The sequence below is a fragment of the Theropithecus gelada genome, chromosome 2 (genome assembly GCF_003255815.1).
Source record: "Theropithecus gelada isolate Dixy chromosome 2, Tgel_1.0, whole genome shotgun sequence".
Taxonomy (NCBI): domain Eukaryota; kingdom Metazoa; phylum Chordata; class Mammalia; order Primates; family Cercopithecidae; genus Theropithecus; species Theropithecus gelada.
Genome location: NC_037669.1, coordinates 145263464 through 145283719, shown reverse-complemented (window position 1 = coordinate 145283719; position 20256 = coordinate 145263464).

Below are 20256 nucleotides of genomic sequence, written 5' to 3'. Positions count from 1 at the left end.
AGTGTGATGTGGTGCTGAGAAGAATGTATATTCTGTTGATTTGGGGTGGAGAGTTCTGTAGATGTCTATTAGGTCTGCTTGGTGCAGAGTTGAGTTCAATTCCTGGATATCCTTGTTAACTTTCTGTCTCATTGATCTGTCTAATGTTGACAGTGGGGTGTTGAAATCTCCCATTATTATTGTATGGGAGTCTAAGTCTCTTTGTAAGTCTCTAAGGACTTGCTTTATGAATCTGGGTGCTCCTGTATTGGGTGCATATATATTTAGGATAGTTAGCTCTTCCTGTTGAATTGATCCCTTTACCATTATGTAATGGACTTCTTTGTCTCTTTTGATCTTTGATGGTTTAAAGTCTGTTTTATCAGAGACTAGGATTGCAACCCCTGCTTTTTTTTGTTCTCCATTTGCTTAGTAGATCTTCCTCCATCCCTTTATTTTGAGCCTATGTGTGTCTCTGCATGTGAGATGGGTCTGCTGCATACAGCAAACTGATGGGTCTTGACTCTTTATCCAATTTGCCAGTAGCACTTTTCTTTTAAATAAAAGAGGGAACTTGGCTGGGCTTGGTGGCTAAGCCTGTAATCCCAACACTTTGGGAGGCTGAGGCAGGAAGATTGCTTGAGTCTGCGAGGTCAATGCTGCAGTGAATCCTGAATGTGCTACTGCACTCCAACCTGGGCAACAGAGTAAGACTCTCTCAAAACAAAACCCCCCAAAATTAAAGGGAACTTTCTTCCAAATTTAGTCATTGGCCTGGTCAGAATGTAAATCTGATCTCTAGAAATGTACTTTAAGATCAAGTATGACCACAATTACTGAACTAGTAATCAATTATTAGCTTGATGTGGGGAGACACCAAAATAGTGTACGAATTTATTTATAATATATTCTTTACCAACTTCCTATAAAGATTGGCTGCTGCTCAAAAAGATAATGTAGCTAATATTAAGAAAGTATAGTAATAGATTGGCTAGGACAAAAACCATCAAAGCATTGTGTGTCAAAGTTTTATTTCACTCATTAATGAGGGAACTAGCAAGATGACAAAGGTAGTTCCAAAGGTAGCTCCAAATAGCATTTGAGAAACAAACTTTTAGTCAGTAGGAAGAAAACGTGAAATAAAGTGCCAAATTAGATACAAAGTTGGTAAGAAAATTATTACAGGAAAACAAAACCATCATGCCTTACCCAATTTTACAGAACTATAAAAAATACCCTTAATCTGTTCTGTAAACAAAGCCATAGTCTTTCAGAGAATATTAGAAACATCTGGGAAGTTTTTAAAGCTTTCATTAAGTAGGTCTTACCGCTGATATTCTGATTTAGTTGGAAACAGGTGAGGTCTGAGAGGAAGGAGTTTTCAAACCTCCCCAGGTGATTTTAAGATGCAAGCAATTGAGAACCACTGCATTAGAGAGAGATAAGGACTTTTACATGGGTTTTCAAAATTTGCCCTAGCATCTTGCTACTCAAAATGTGGCTCATGATTCAGGAGAATCGATACCACCTGAGACTGTTTAAAATTGAGTATCTGGGGCAGATACTGAATCAGATGCACCTAATCAGAACCTACAGTTTGAAAATATTTCCAGGTGATTCAGGAGCACATTAAACTTTGAGAGGCACTTCTGTAACATGATATTGAAATGACTGCAATCATCTTTTTGCCTCATTTCCAAGCTTTAGGAAACTTTTCCTAGGATAACACCAACGTGAAACTGCCACTATACAGAAACACTCAAAATTTTAAAAATTGGTAAATATCACTAATAGGACCTCAGGTAGCACTTTAAAGATAGGAATGTTTGTGGTGAAGGGAGTCAGCTGTAAGCTGGAAAGTCTGAACTAAATCAGGCGATGGTCCCACTTCCAAGCATTCTCAGCCACAAGTGGAACTTGGGACAGTCGGACTAGAAATATTTAAGATAAATAGATAGTTGCTTAAGGGAGCCTAAAGTTAAGATCATGTTTTATGTAGCAATCAATCACCTTTACTAAGGGCTGCTGGGGACTTGGGACAGGCAGGTTCCACAGGTGTCCATTGTTTGAATGGCTAATTAGGGAAAGGTAAAAAATTTTCAATGAAAGTGTTTTAAGCCACTTACCCAGCATCGAACTGTTAAAATTTTGATGGTCAATGTGTAAATGCAGACTTAGTTTTAACTCCATTCTGTAAAAGCCTGGAAGGAAATTCACTGCCTTTTGACTATTAAAATTAGGGGCATAGTAATCAGGCAACAGTACCTTCTGTATGATTATTGACACTCATATTCTCTTTTCTTTAGATAACTCAAGAAGAGAAACATTTTCCAGAGATTGTTCAACAACTCAAGGTACTTACGCATAATCAATAGGGAAATGGGTCAAGTAAAGGGGTCCTTCTAGTTGCCAATTATTGAATTTTTCTTAGTAAGAGGAATGTGACAAAAGAGAAAGTATGAACTTTCTGAGGAAATGTTCGCTTTGTATGGCAGAAGCTTCTCTGCTGTTGAAAATAGATGCATTATGCTAAGAATTCACACTACAAACATATTTAATTCATTCATTTAATTCAAAAATGTTAAATTTATCGATGCTTGTTATAATGGTAGGCACTCTGGTAGCTACTAGACATACAATATTAAGTGATACCATATAGTCATTGCTCTCATAGAGCTTACATTCCAATGAGATAGACAGAGAGTAGACTAAAAGCAATAGCAACATGAACAATAAAAATTAATTAAAAGTTTATAAAAGTGCTGAGAAAGCAAAAAGAGCATGTCATGGTACAGAACACTGCAGCAGGGACTACTTCAGTCGGGTATTCAGAGCTTCTCCCATTCTAACTAAGACACTGTGCCTGAAAACATAGCAACCTGCCCCACCTCACAGCTCAACTGAGACCCAATATTTCCTCTGAGCAACATCATTTCCAACTCTTTAAAATTGAAGCGACGTGTACCATTCTTTGGTCTGACCCCACCCTGGAGATATGTTTCTAATTTTACAGATGCTGAGTTAGTATTATATCAGCAGATTTAGCGTCACCCCTGGAGGACAGGTCCTATACCAGATTTTTTAGTCAGTCAGTTATAAACTCCACTCTGCTGATACGCAAATAATTTCAAGCCTGCTATTTTAGCATTTTAGTATATTCTCCTACCCACACCAATCATTTTATAGACGGTTTCTCAACAGTTGCACGATTGACATTCTGGGCCAGAAAAGTTTTTATGGAGGTAGGGGCTGTCCTGAGCCCTGCAGGATATTCAGCAGCATCCGTGACCTCTACCCACTAGATGCCAGAAGCACTGTCACCTCCATGAGTTATGACAACCAAATATGTCTTGACATTGCCAAATGTCCCCTGGGTTAGGAGTCAAAATCTGCTCCCCCACCCCTGTTGAGAACCAGTGAATTAATACTTTTGCTACTCTGTTGCTAGGTAGAAATACTGATTTAATTAGAGATTTAAACTACTCAAGACAGGTTCTCTCTGAGTTTTATATAGATCACAGAGTTTAAGGTCTCATGATAATACTGAAAAATCTTTTGTTGCTTATTAAAACTAGAACCTCATTAAAACAGCTAAATTTAAACATTGAAAAATTAAAATGCATCAGAGTCTTGTGTCAAGTGTTTAAATAAACACAGCTGAAGGTGCTTTAGGGGCACTTCTCCAGGACACATGCTGGACACCAAGACAGGTAAGCATCTTGACCACTGGATTTTCCTCTGTTGCTGAAATCTCTGCCATTGCGACAAGAGAACACTCTGTGCAGCTCATCACCTGTCAGTGACGAGGATAATTCTGCTATCCTTATAACATAATTTCCAGGTTTTCCACACTTTTGATTCCAAACAGATGAAGCTGGAAGAAAAAGAAGAAAGAAAAGAAGGAAGTTGTAAGATGGATACAATTGAATGAAGCACAGACTGAGATCACTCCTGTTAGGGATGTAACTTCTCACATAGAGAAGTAGAGAAAGCTCCTTCCCATCCTTGCTTGAGTCAAGTCAAGAGTTTATTAAATTAATTTGCATATAATGCTTAATTTAGTAATGAACAACCTTTTCACGAACTATTCCAGTAGCACTTATCAATTTGTGACTTCTCCTTACTGCCGTAGTAAAATCTTCAAAAACTTACGCTTAGAATATTTTGACAAGTTGTTAGATCACAGATTTACAGTAAAGAGTATAATGAATATTTAAAATTATGAAATTCTCAGAGCAATTTTTAAAGAAAACAACTATTTTCTATTTAAAAATATTTTGCCTGGGAGTATAAGGTAGTATAACTATTTTTCAGAACTGTTTGGCTATCTCGTACAAAGTTAGATTACATGTACCTATGGTCAAATAAAATGAAAACGTATATCTCAAAAAGACTTGTACAAAAATATCCATGGCAGTCTTATTTGTAATAGCATAAAACTGGAAACAATTCAAATGTCCATCATCAGGGGAAGGATATGCTATCATTTTGTATACATAAAATGGAATACTTACCTCTCAATTAAAAAGGAAAAACTACTGACGTATGCAGTGTGATGTAAACATATACACTGCAGAAATAATGCTAATAAAAAGCAAAACAAAGTCATTTATATAAAACTCTTGGCAGGCAAAACTAATCTATGATGATTGAAGTCAAAAAATAATCACATGTAGATGAGGGTGGGAAATTAACTGCAATGGGACAGGTAAGAATTTTGTGGGGTCATGAAAATATTTCATATCTTATTTTTAAAGAGTCACATGAGTTTAAATAATTGTCAAAACTCATAAGATTGAACAACTAAAAATTGTGCTTTATTGCATGTAAATTATAAATTATAAAACAATATAAAATGTATTGCCTACTTATATTAGAAAATACAAAAGAATAGACAAAATCATAATTTCATCACCTGAAGATTATTGTCAAGCTGTTTGAGAATACCTTTTTGTTTATTTTAATTATTTTTTCAGACTTCCTGAACCTTTAAACATAGAATTATCCCAGGGCTCAGTCCCTGAATGTTCTTTCTTTTCTATTTGTACTCACTCTTTTTGTGATCTCATCTTGTCCAATGGCTTTTAATGTTATCTTTACAGTAATGGTTTCACAGTTCTTTTCCATCTACTTGACACTCATGTAAATGTCTAATCAATATCTCAAACTTTATCTAACAATGAGACCATCAATTTTCCACCAAATCAACTCTTATCTCACAGTTTTTCCATTTCAGTGAAAGAAGCTGATTTTCCAGTGGCACAAGCCTAAACCCCAAGTTCATGCTTTACTCTTCCCTTTCTCTAATTCACATATGCAGGAATCCAACCATTTTTCACTCCTTCAAATGCTACCACTCTATTTCGAGACACCAGTAGTTCTACTCTGGATTATTACATGGCTAACTAGTTGTATTAGGTTGTTCTTTGCATTGCTATGAAGAAATACCTGAGACTGGGTAATTTATAAGTAAAATAATTTTAATTGACTCATGGTTCCGCAGGATGCAGAGAGCATGGCACCAGCATCTGCTTGTCTCCTGGTGAAGCCCTCAGGTAGCAGGCACATCACATGGCAAGAGCAGGAACAAGGTTGGAGGGAGGTGTCACACACTTTTAAACAAACAGATCTCATGAGAACTCACTATCATGAGGACAGCACCAAGACATGAGGGATCCACCCCCATTATTCAAACGCCTTCCACAAGGCCCCACATCCAACATTTCAACATGAGAATTGGGCAGGAGAAACACCCAAACCACTAGTCTCCCTGCTTCCACCCTTTATCCTCTACAGTCTGTTTCCACACAGCAGGCAAAATGAACCTGCTGAAAATCTTTTAATGGCCTCTGCCTCATTCAGAGTACAATGATGTGAAGGCCTTATGAGATTTTCCTGACTCAACTTCCTCCACTTACCTCTTCATTCTCATCTACTTGTACTGTCGTCCTTAATCCTCTCCAGCTACAGCCCATCTTCTTGTCCCTTGAGGACACCAGGTATGCAAACACTTCAGGGCCTGCTGCATCTATCCAAGAAATCTTCCCCAAGATGTCCACATTACTCACCACTTCATTTCCTTTAGGTCTTACTTAAATGTCATCTTCTCTGTGAGGCCTTTTCTGGTCACTCTATCTAAAATTGCAAGCTCTCTTCATCCAACATCCTCAGTGCCTAAAATGACCATATTATTTATGCTTCAATGTAAGTGACTTAGCAATGTTCTTTGGATTTGCATTACCAAATCCTCTACTTTCTCTCCATTTTTGAAGTTGAACTAAAAAGGGAGTTAGGGAGATACACGACAATTAAGGCAAAAGAATGTGTATTCTCTGTAAACAAATCTCAATGTGGGCTTTTAAATTAAAAAAAAAATAAGTGGCAGAAAAGGAAGTTGACTAAAAAACAAAAACCTGGAAATTTACACAGGTTTAGGAGGCCCTTAAGCTTCTCTATCAAAGAAGCTTGTTATTACCTAATTGTGAGGAAAATATGAAATATTTACTAAATAAATAGTTATTGCTTATCTATTAATTAGAAGTCAAAAATTGGGTAATAGTATAAAAGAGACTTTATGACAAGATGGTGAGGGAAGGAGCAAAAGAACCTAAACCATGCCTGGCCCTGCCATCATTTCTCCTGTGTCCTAAAACGCTGTGTCTCCAATTCACCCAGCTTGCTCCCACCACAGCACTTGCACACCAGGGAACGCTGTTATTTCATCTATAAGGATTAAGTATGGGAATGCCTAATTCTTCTACTTTAGTATTACTACCAGTAGTAAAGACATTCAAAATTCATTCACAGAAAAAATGGAAAACATAAATCACAATGAGGTAAACAAAGGCAAACAACAGAGAAACAAGAAGGTAATTTCGTGAAATGGAAAGCACAGTGTTGACACAATAAAAGAATTCTAATAACATTTTTATGATAATAACTCTTTATTTTTCATATAGGATGCCAGTGCAGGTAACCATCAGAGAATATAATGCTTTTTAAAAATATACAGAACTGAAAAAAAAAAAAAATTTTAGCATGGTGCCTTACTTACATAGAAAACTAATGAACATCTTCAGGCACTAAGACTAGGAAATTAAATGAGTTAATGCTATTTGTTGATACACTCAGCATTATTATTACAGGCTGTCTTTACCTGAGAGCAGAATTACAATCATTCTGACAGCACTGGGCAATTCTAAAATGTAGGTCTAGTGAAAAGTATGTACAACCAGCCAGCAAGCAAGGAACAGATGCCATGTCCTTTTCTGAAGGGACAGACTGATTTGGAACCTGGCTCTGTAGATTTTAAGAATTGATATAGCCATCTTAACAGCTTAATACTGAATTTCCCTCACTGGATATGTTGGCAACCAGCAAAAGTGAGAATTCCTGTAACATGAGCTAAATAGGTCTAGGATTAAAAATGAGAACACTATCCATATGACAGAATTGCTTCTTCACAACTGGAAACAACTGTTGCCCAGTTCTCACATGTTGTCCTGCAAAAACCACTCACCTGATGAATTTTCTCTTATTGAACTGCATTCCACTACATATTATTTATCAGTTAAGTATTCATGAATGCATCCTGTGATGGCTAATACTGAGTGTCAACTTGATTGATTGAAGGACACAAAGTATTGATCCTGGGTGTGTCTGTGAGGGTGTTGCCAAAGGAGATTAACATTTGAGTCTGTGGGCTGGGAAAGGCAGACCCACCCTTAATCTGGGTGGTCACCATCTAATCTGCTGCCATCACAGCTAGAATATAAAGCAGGCAGAAAAATGTGAAAAGAGAAGATTGGCCTAGCCTCCCAGCCTACATCTTTCTCCCATGCTGGATGCTTCCTGACCTCGAACATCGGATTCCAAGTTCTTCAGTTTTGGGACTCGAACTGGCTCTCTTTACTCTTCAGCTTGCAGATGGCCTGTTGTGGGACCTTGTGATCATGTGAGTTCATACTGAATAAACTTACTTTTCTTTTATATATACATACACTATATATATATATAGCATATCTATCTATCTATATAGGTGTATATATATAGGTATAGATATAGTATATCTATCTATATATATCCTATTAGTTCTGTCCCTCTAGAGAACCCTAATATACATCCTTTCTTCTCAATTTTCTCTATTACATCTCTCTGTGTGTGCACATTATGTATAAAAATGTTTCAAGTCCCACTATGTCTTATCTGCCCTAATACAGTAGCCTTCTTGTAATGTCATTTTGTCATTCTACTTGCTCCTCTTGCCAGTGTATCACCAAAATGAACTTTCTAAAAGGCAATTCAGATCTTGTTACTCCCCCACTGAAATTCTTCTGAAGCCCTTCTACAACCTTGGGGTTAAAGTCAACAAGTCCTTACCTTACCCTTAAAATCCTCGACAATGTTTGTCTTTGCTAGCTTTCCAGCATTTTCTAGTCTTCTCTACTTGTTGATAAAGATTTATGTTTTGGCTACTTTGACAGAAGCCTCTGCGGGATATGGAGAGAGTACATACAAGGTGGGCAGAAAGGAAGCTTTCTGGAGGGTGGAGAGGAAGAGGGAGATGATGTTTCCCAAACAAGAGAGCAGAGTGAACAGAGGCAGATGCAGGAGTCACAAGGCCTGGTAATGAATCAGGATGTGGTTCAATAGAGCTGAGGCGAAGGCTTATAATACAATATGTTGGTGATGGGATGAGAAAACCCCGAGTTAAGGAAAGAGGTTGAAGGATAAAATCCTGGAAATCTTTTTATGCCAAGGTAAGGAATTTGATTGAAATATGAAGATGCCATTATCGTTCTACTAAAAACACTGCAGATTTGTTAAGAGAAGAGATGGCAAAACCACAAGAGTTAACAAAGTCTTCCCTGAAAATAAATATTTTTGTGTTTGATTACAGTTATATTAAGGTTGATAATTATAAAGCATCATATGTGTGGCCTCCCTGCTAGCTTTCAGCCTGCCATAATAAATTATCACAGGGCCAAATTAATGTTTTAAAAACATAAATCAGATCATGTCACTTCCTTTCTTAAATGCTTTCATGGCTTCCTAGAGCATTTAGAATAAAATGGAAAATCCTTACCCAGTCTTCAAAAGTCCTAAATGATCTGGCCCCTGACTACCACTCCAACCCTGCATCTAGCCTTCCCCATCATGCTTATGATGACACGTCAGCCACAGGAGACTCACTTCTGTTACTCAATAATGCACACATCCATCCTTTTATAGGGATTTTGCACTTGTTCTTTCTTCCTGAAGTTCTTATTACTTGATTTTTTTTTATCAAGACTCCTGCTTGTTACTCAGATTTCAGCTCAACTGTCATCCTCTCATAGTTACCTTACTTGTGTACTTGTTTATTATCTGTCTGTCTCTCATGATAGAATATAAATTCCTTGAAAAGGGAGATATTCTCTATTTTATTTATTGCTTAAATGCTGGTACTCAGAAAAATTCATGGCACTTAAGATGTACTCAACAAATATGTGTTGAATGAATGAAAGAGAAGCAGAAATTTCTGTTTTATAAAAGTAAAAAAAAATTAAAGTAGCTGTTACTTTGTGTTTTATATATAGTTGTATGTCATAAATATGTTCATGTATGTATATTTTGTACTTCTTTGTAGTGAATTACAAAAAATGAAAAAAATTAAACATGGCAGCTGCAAATAAATTAAATAAATAAATAAATAAATAAATAAATAAATAAATAAAATGTGAAAGAACACCAAAAGTCAAAGAAACAAACCAGAAAAATGTAGGTGGCCATGCATTAGTAATTTTTAACCTGTGAAGTTTGTCTCTTCATATTCTTCAAATGAAATAGTTGTAAGGAGAATAAAATAAGGAGCAGAAAGAACTCATCCTTGATCCTATCTGGAGAGCTTGTACAAAGACAGACTTAGAAGAAAGGACAAGAAAACATGCTAGGGTCACAGAAGGAAACTGAGTTGAAAGGAGGGAAAAAAAATCTACATTCCGAGTCATTTGGAACAGAGAAGGAAGAGAGACATTATCTGAAAACCATGTTCACCAGAAGCAAAAAGGCTGAAAAAGAAATCGACATCTGTGAAAGGCTCATGCACCCCAGATCTGAGGGGGCAGATGAAGATTGTTTATGTAGCACAAGAAGATGTTGGGAGAAGGAAGGAACAGGCTCGCATGGAAACATATGCTCTCCGAAGCGACTTGAAAAATAAAGCATGCAGCCGAGAGAGAAACATCTGTGTTGCACACGGGCAGACCACCAGTAGTGAAGCAGACTAAGGGTAGAAGGGAAAGGAGTACACAAACAAGATTGGACGTTATGTCTTATCAAAATGACATGTAAAGGCACTGGGTCTGCATCTCATTCTCTGGTGAGTTAATGGGAACTCAGCCATCTGGGGAAATCAACAATGAGTAAATTAGCTGCTTTAGTGTTTTCATAGTTTTGCAGAAATGACAAAGTGTTCACAAGTTTCTTCAGGGCTTTTTATTCCTGCTGGAAAAAATTCTTTAGAGTACAGATTATTTATAGTTTTTGAGAAACGTATTGTAGAGCTCTTATTCCAAATCTACTGCAATAATAGAAGCAGCTGGATTTCTCATCCTTTGACCACATTTCAGTATATAATAGCTTTAGAAAAAATTATTTCACAATAGTCAATGATTGTAGGAATTTCGCATAGAATTAACCAGATATCAGTTTCCGTTAGGTATTGAGAATGTGAAATATTTATTTTAATGATGTGTACTGAATTTTTAAAACTAGACTTAATAATGACTAAAACTAGTTATAAAATTTAATAGTTTCTTAAACGATAGAAATAAATTTTCAAGCCTTCGCTATTCTCTTTATACTAACTCAATTTTATTGGCTAAATAAAAAATTAAAAATTTTAAAAGGCCAAATTACAATTGACTATTGGATTACATATAGCTTAAACTATAATTTTATTATGTTGTAATTTGCTATGACTTTATAGATATATATGTTTATATAAAACAAAAAGTCATATTCATCTTTACACAGACATACACATAGCGTAATTTTTTTATACAGATATAATTTTGATTATAAATACCAATTTATTTTTTAAAGTGAGGGTCTCAGATAAGGAAGCCAAAAGGAAAAGAGAAAAGTAACTTCAAGTATGTGGTATCTGATATCCACTGCACAATTCCTGAAATGATTTTTTTTAAAAATTACACAAACATGTAGAAAACACAAATATTTAAGGATAGAACATTATTGAAATTATAAAAATATGTTTTATGGTATCTTGATAGTATAAGAATGTCAAAGACCTAAGCATACGGAACAATCAGGGAGAAAAAAGTAACTGTAGAGTAAATATAGAAACCATAGAGTACTTTTAGAATAAGTGTATGATAAGCGTGAATCAACCGTGGCTGAGAAAAAGAAACTGAAATAAAAATCCATTGGTCTATATTGCAGAGATAATAAACCAGATCCTGGTAAAATCCCAAAAGTTAAATTGGTGATGTTTAGTTTTTACAACATCTCGGTATCATTCCTGCCTTTCTCTCTAAACAAGTGCCCACCGCCCATCACTCCATTAGGTTGTTGTGCATGTAATTCACAAAACATTTCTTTCTCTTCATTCACCCACTCTTCATATCACCACTCTTATGTATTACTTCTTCAGCACTCCTTGATATCTGCTGTGGAAGGAAAAGTGAACTAACATTTATTGGGAGCTTACTAATTACTAACTTTTTAATGTGTCATCTTAATTCTTATGACAACCTTGTATGTTTTTTTTTTTTCTTTTTTAAAGACATGGAAGCTAATACTTGAATATAGTAGTGAGATAAAATGATGAATTAAGATTTAAAACATATATGTCTAACTTCAAATATCATGTTTTTTCTCTCACACTATATTGCCTATCTAATAAATTACTCCTGACTGTATTATTAATATCTAATAATGACATAATGTCATGATTCCAAATTATCATTGTCAAATGCCAGCCAGTTCATGAAGAGTCTTCTTTTTCATTCCTCTAACTAGTCAAGTGATATATGCTCACCACACAAATTTATAATATATAAAATAACATAAAGACAGAAAAAATGTTGCTGTAACAAATCACGCAGAGGGGAAAGTCAGTCACTGCTAACATTTTGGAATAACAACTTTAGTTCTTTTCTGCTCATTCTGTATGTTGTGTTCCTTTTTAAAATCTACACAAACCACTGATATATTTGAAAAATTCCAAGCAGAATAGTAATCCTTTGAAAAATGTCACTTTGATCAAGGTTTTCCCAGTGTCTCAGTCACCTATTTCATTTAATGGTGAAATGTCCACCAGCAAATAGCCCAATTCTAGTATTCAAATAAAGACTAGAGATTGACTTACAGAATGGTGGAATGAAAATCTCTGGGAAACACTCAGTCTCTCACAAAAACAACAAAATAATGATAAAACAATAAAAGTAATCTTCTAGAACTCCAGAAATTAACCAAAGCCAAAAATCTATGTTATAAGGCCAATATCTTAGAACGACATTCTAAGGCCATATGCGGCCTTATTTTCCTTGAGCCTTACAGGGCCCAAAGGCTAGCAATGAATTTGCTTGATCTTGGCAGACATGCCTCCCACGCAACAGGGCAGGTTCCCCACTGAGGCGATTCCCTATCTGCTGCACCAACTGAACTCTACCTGGCCCTCTACCTAACCAGTTTCACCTCCTTGCCAGCCTGCAAAATTATTCAAATGAGCCAATCACATTTTCCTGTCAGAAATAAGGAGCATGCCACCTTTCTGTTATTACAAAGCCTGTCCCTCACAGTCCCTTCTGGTTCACTCTATTTCCAAGCACCACTCCCATGTGGCATGTGGTGTTCTCCCTCCCCAGGCTGAGTGTATGTAACTAATAAACTGCTCCCAGTCTCATCTGCCCAGTGTCAAATGTAATGTATTTGGCCATTTTGTATTATTTAGTGCAAAAGAACCCTCCTTCACCAATGGGGTCAATGGGAGTGATCAGAATATGAATAACTGAAAATCATCTATGCAAGAGAAAATACTCAATCTCTTTAGACAACAGGCATCTGTAACATTTAGGTTGGACTATATCCACTCCCCAGTTCTCCGAATCTCAGTAGTGCAATACCATGAAAAGTCAGCCATCTTGCAGCCAAGATGGAAGTGAACTCTCTTGGAGCCCAAAAAATAAAAACAAATAAACCAAAAAAGCAGCATTCATCCTCAGAACACAGTGGATATAATGTCCAAACATAATGTCCAAATATCCAGCTCCATGGAAAATTTCTTTTCTCAGAATGTTATGGCTATTAAATTTAACCCAGATTTCAGCTTAGCCAAAGTAAAGAGGAGGGGAGTACTAACCCAAGGTCATTGCTGAAACCATGTCAAACTGCTCACAATATTGCAGCAACAACCAAATTTGGACAGTGGAGGGAGGTCTGATAACAAGGTTGTTACAACGTTATTATGGACTGAAAGTTTGTGTCTTCCCCAAAATTCATATGTTGAAGCCCTAGCGTCCAGTGTGACTAGATTTGGAGATGGGCTTCTAAAATAATAATTAAGGTAATTGAAGTAAAATGAAATAAGGGTGGGAGACCCTAATCTGACAGGATTCGTATCTTTGTGAGAAAAGACACTCTGTACATATAAAACTCTTTTCCTATTGCCCACATGCGCTGAGCAAGGAAAGGCCATGTGACCTCACAGAGAGAAGGTAGCCAACCACCAACCAAGAGGTGAACCTTTATAAGGCACTAATGCCTGCTGGCACCTTGATCTTGAACTTCCAGTCTCCAGAACTGTGAGAAAATAAATTTCTGTTGTATATGTCACCCAGTCTGTGATACTTTGTTTTGAAAGCCAAAGCAAACTAATATAGATTTGTTAGCTAGAATATCAAGTTAAAAAAAAAAAAAAAAAAAAAAGAGAGAGACATGTAAAATAAAACAGAACAAAACAAGAAAATGTGCCACATAAAAGAGCAAAAATCAACCAACAGATCATTTCCCTGAGGGGACCTAGATTTTTGACTTAATAGATAAAGATTTTAAATCACCTATTTTAAATGTGTTCAAATTACTTAAGGCAATCATATCTAAAGAACTCAAGAGAATGATGACAATTATGTTTCACTGAGAGTATCCATAAAGAGATATAATTTTTCTAAAAAGAACCACATAGAAATAATTCTGCAGCTCAAAGGTAAAATAAATAAAAAGAATAAAGTATTCAATGGGCTTAAAATCAGACTCACACTAGGAGAAGAAAAGATCAACAGACTTGATAGTTTAACAGATTATTCATTCTGAAAGGCAGAGAAAAAGGCAATGAAGAAAATAAACAGGATCTCATAGACCTGATGGATATAATCTAGCATATTAACATGCAAATACTGGGAATTCCATTAATAGAAGAGAGAGAAGAAGAAATGATATTTGAAGAAATGATGGTCAAAAATTCCAAATTTGATGAGAAATATTAATCAACACACCCCATAAACTCAATGAGTTCCAAGTAAAACAATCTCAAAAAAAAACAAAAAAACAAAAAAAACACATCCAGACATATTGAGTCTAACTGAGAAAAGTAAAAAAAAAAAAGAGAAAATTTTGAAAATAACAAAAGAAAAATGACTTATTATATACAACTAATCCTCAAGATTAATGGCTATGTTTTATCAAAAACCATGGAGTCTATAAAGCAGTGGCATAAAATTTTCAAAGTCCTGGAAAAATAAAGTTTACAAACCAATAATTCTATATCCAGTAACATTATCCTTCAAAAATGAAGAAATTATGACATTTCCATAAAGACAAAAACAAAGAACCTGCGACTAGCAATTCTGCCCTCCAAATATCATTTGAGCATCCTTCCAGCTAAAATGAGAGGACACTAGACAGTAACTTGAGTCCACACAAATAAATTTAAAAGCATCAATAAAAGTAACTATATAGGTAAATACAAAAGACAGAATAAATGTCTTTCTGTTTGTGACTTTTCCATGATCTTACTTAAAAGACAGTTGTATGAAACCATAATAATAAAATTCTGCTGTTGGGCTTATGACATCTAAAGTGTAATTTGTATAATAATTGTAGCACAAAGAAAGAGAATATATCCCTGTTAAAGAAAAATGTTTGCATGCTATTGAAATCAAGTTGGTATAAATTTCAATTAGATTGTTTTAGGATACTAATTATAATCTCAGGCAATCACTAAAAACACACCAAAAAATTTAAAAAGGAGGAAATTAAAATGACATACTAGAAAATGTATTTGAAACACAAAAGGAGACAGTAATGGAGGAATACAGAAACAAGACATAAGACATACTGAAAACAAGCAGCAAAACATTTAATGTAAATCCTGTCTTATTTATAATCGTAAAAAATATAGATGGAGTAATCTCTTCAATCAAAAGGCAGAGATTAGAAGGTGGATTTTTAAAAATCTCCTATGTTTTTAATATCTATGAAAGGCACACTTTAGATTGAAAAGCACAAGTAAATTGAATATAACAAAGAAAAGCTTGAAGAACTACATTAATATCAGACAAAATAGACCATAGAGACAAAAATTGCTTCTAGAGATACAGACATTTTTAAATGATAGAAAGATCAATCTACTAGGAAGTATAAACCTATATGCACTGAACAACAGAAATCCAAAATAAATAATGCACAAAAAGACAGAATTGTAAGAACAAATAGAAAATATAACAGTAATAGTTAGAGATAATCAGTATCTTACTTTCAATATTAGATAGAAATTTCATGAAAGGCAACTTCACTTGTTAATTAGAGGCACCATGAAAATGCTTGCTTTCTGGTGTAGGATGCCTACACCAAGCAAAAATTTTTCACACATCATCTTCTTTACCTCCATCATATCCATCATCATATCTCAACATATACCTTAAATTCATTGACTTGTTGTCTGTATAAAGAGTGTCACCGCCCTAGTCCAAGCTACTGTAATCTCTCCTTAGCCTAACCTAATATATTCTTATACTATTATCTCTCATTTATCTCTTTTCCTCTTTCTGTTAATTTTTCACACAACTGTTAGTGCCATGTAGTTTTTAATATTTTTGTATCATATCACTACACCTGAAACCATTTATAAGCTTTTCATTCTATTTAAAATAAATCCAAAATTTTTTCCATAGACTACAGAGATCTGCATTACCTAGGCCTGCCTAATTCTCCGAACTAATTTTAAATTACTGATTCTTCATTTTCTTGCCACATGACCTCTTTCTGTTTATCAAACCCACCAAACTGTTTTTCAGCTTTACTTTCAATCTTGCTATTTCTTCCATGAGATACCTATCAAATCTCAGCTTAAATATGCTCTTCCCCAGAGAAACATTTCTTAATCCAAACCACATCCCTTTGCCACTCTCTTTCATTGGTCTCTACACGTTTTTTTTTTTTTTTTTCCTTCATAGGGCTTATTATTCTTTATTTTACATATTTGTTAGTGATATTACTTAAAAGATTCTTTAAAAACTGAATTCAGTCTTCATCTGTTTTACCTGATGTTTTTAAACAACTTAACCTAAGGCAAAATATATACCACAGAATTTAATATGGAAAAATAATTACAAAACATAAATGCCCTCTAAATTATTCAGACTATACTTCTCTTCTGTGAATGATTCATAAATCTCTTTAGATTTATGTCACCTTTAAAATATGTTTTATGGCTAAATTCTGTGTGGATGTCTCTTTGCCTAGGATCAAAAATTCTTTTTATCTCTGGTTATTCTATTTCCCACACTGACAACATGCAAAATCCTCAATATTCTAAATTTAAAAAATCATTCAAATATTCTTTAATCAGACCTTGAATGCATATCCTTTCATGCTCTTTATTATTAATAATGACAAGTAGTGTAATGATTTATGATTATTTCAGACAAATTTTGATGCACATTAAGGAATATTGGGCTAAGAACTTGAGTTTCTTATCAAGTTATACCCACCAACTGGGTACAACTAAAAATGAAAATGCATGCCTATAAAAATGGCATATTTTTAAAAAAACTTTTCCTTTTCTTAAAATGGTTGTAATAGTAACACTTTTTACAATAAAGGAGATTGAAACTTTTTCATGTATTTTATAAAATTTTGACAGTCTGTTCAATTTCTGCTATTTGGAAATTACAGTGACCTCCCTGGAAAATCCTTTTTCACTAAAAGTGATTGATCAAACAGAATCTTCGGCTAGAATAAATTATATTACATTTATTCACACTCCTTCAACATTTGGGGCCATTTAAACAACAAGTTTTTCCAACTGATATCAATACATGAAATTGTGCCCAGATGTTATTTATCAGAAATTAATTATTTGCACCAATATTCTTTTGGAAGGAGTATCTTCTGATTGTTTTTCACTTGCAGTGTACAAAAAGGGTATAGCTTTTTAATTTGTAAAACTACCACTTATGTTGTACAAGAAGTTAGTTAATATCATATAATTTGCCACCATCTGATGCTATGGGAAGTCAGGGATCCTGAATGAGGGACCAGCTGGAGCTGCAGCAGAGGAACATAAATTGTGAAGATTTCATCTTAATATGAACATTTATCAGTTCTCAAATAATACTTTTATCATTCTTTATGCCTGTCTTTAATTTCTTAATCCTTTTATCTTCATAAGCTGAGGATGTACGTCACCTCAAGACCACTGGGATAATTGTGTTAACTGTAAAAACTGATTGTAAAACATGTGTGTTTGAACAATATGAAATCAGTACACCTTGAAAAAAGAACAGAATAATAGTGATTTTTATGGAACAAGGGAAGACAACCATAAGGTCAGACTGCCTGCAGGGTTGGGCAAAAAGAACCATATTTTTCTTCTTGCAGAGAGCCTATAAACAGACATGCAAGTATGAAACATATTGCTAAATTCTTTTCCTAGCAAGGAATATTAATATTAATACCATGAGAGAATAATGTGTTCCTGGGGAGAGGTCTATAAACAGTTGCTCTGGGAATGTCTGTCTTGTGCAGTTGAGATAAGGACTGTGATAGGCCCTGGTCTCCTGCAGAACCCTCAGACTTACTAGGGTTGGGAAAACTCAGCCCTGGTAAGTTTATGGTCAGACCGGTTCTCTGCTCTTGAACCCTGTTTTCTGTTGTTTAAGATATTTATCAAGATAACATGTGCACCACTGAACATAGACCCTTATCAGTGGTTCTGCTTTTACTCTTTGCCCTGTGATCTTTGTTGGACCCTTAGCAGTGGTTCTGCTTTTGCTCTTTGCCCTGTTCCCTCAGAAGCATGTGATCTTTGTTAGACCCTTATTAGTAGTTCTGCTTTTTGCCCTTTGAAGCATATGATCTTTGTACCTACTCCCTGTTCTACACTCCCTCCTCTTTTGAAACCCTTAATAAAAACTTGCTGATCTGAGACTCAGGTGGGCATCATGGTCCTACTGATAATATGATGTTACCCCTGGTGGCCCAGCTGTAAAATTCCACTCTTTGTACTGTCTCTTTATTTCTCAGCTGGCCAACACTTATGGAAAACAGAAAGAACCTACATTGAAATATTGGGGGTGGAATCCCCCAGTAATATAACTTACCATTATGTAATTGTCACATGGTTAGTGGTTTCTATCTGCCTTGGCCAGAAAATGATATTTTATGAAAATATGTATATGCTTGTCTACGTGTATTAACAAGATATTTTGGTGAAAATATTTCATTGAAATGAGTATGTAAGTAGAGGACAAATAACCAGGACTCTATATTTTAATGATCCTGTTCATCTGCTCTGTAATTGCTAAGTCATAAATTTCAAATTCAGCATCTTTACTAATAACAACCAATCACTGAGATAATATTTAACTCTTAAGTGTACAATTTCCCCTAGAAAACATTGCAATTAATCTCAAAATGTGCATTCAACTATAATGTAATGTTCTTAAATGATTGTTTTCTAAGAAAATTAAGATCATCTCTGACACTTCCTATATGTAGCATATACTTTAAATTTTTCAAATTCCAGTTGATTTGAGGGAAATGACCAATTCTGTTGCTTAGTGGTAAATATAGACATCAAAAATATTCAGAGAGAATTCATCAATGCTCACTTCATCAGGACAGCAAACAAACTACGAATAGAGAATATGTGGGATGTTTTCCAAGATGGATGAGTAGGGACACTAGATGCCAGTTTTCCTTAGAAGGAAGATCAAAGTTATAGGTGAATGGTCATGATTCAAATGGAAAGTTGAAGGAAGAGAGCAGTTCCTTCAGAAAGATGCAGGGATGCAGAAAAGGAAAGAAGCAAGCCTCTGGTAGAAATCAACCCCTGAGGAACTCCTAGTCCCTCAGAAAGGGGCTAGAACACCACCAGCACATTTTGTGATGGCTGCACCGTGTTGAGAGTAAACCTACCACCATATAGGCTTTCACAAATAGTGGGACTCATCTGCCCCTCCCTACACAGGGCAGTAATATCTTAGGTGAAGGTGCAATTCTGTACTCCTCTTTCTTGTGACAATCTGCTGACTATCAAATTGCTAAGAAGCCCCTTCACCATCATGACCCTGGGCAATTCTGTCAGTGGCAAGTTGGGAACTTCCCAGGGACAAAGCGCCAGGTAGTAAGTTCACACACACGTGCCTGCAATCTCCTCAGGTGCAAAAGGAGATGATGGGTGCCATACAGTTGTGCACCCATGAGAGGCCACTGCCCTGCCTGGAGAATCTCAGCCCTTGTGCCTCCACTAGATCTTCTGAAAATATACTCTGGAATCTACTCTGACTTTGGCAAGCACAGGTGATCAGTAGGTACCTGAGGAGCTATGGGACCCTTAGAGATTTAGCCCTCAAGCGTGGCTGCCCCTAGGGGATAGTGAAGCCCAGTCTGCCAAAGCCCCCTTGAGATGAAAGAAACATGGACATGGTGCCAGTTGATAAAGGGGACAACACCGATTGCCGGGAACGTACTTGGAGAGGGGTCATCTCCCACTCACCCATTCACTGTTACAGACATAGTAGAGGATTTCCCCCCTGGGGGCTGGTATGAGTGCCCTTGGAGTACTACTTCTTCTAGTAGCTGCACCTCTGTTGAAGGTGAGCCTGAGGCAGGAAAATAGGGTCTGGAGGCAGGGAACATAAGGCTGATTCACACTTCAGCTATAACAGGAAATATCCTCTCCACAGGGCAACACCCAGTAAATGACTTTGTAACTTTACCTTGTCCTCTTCATTTACATAGGGCATACCCCAAATAGAGGGTATTTAAACTCAC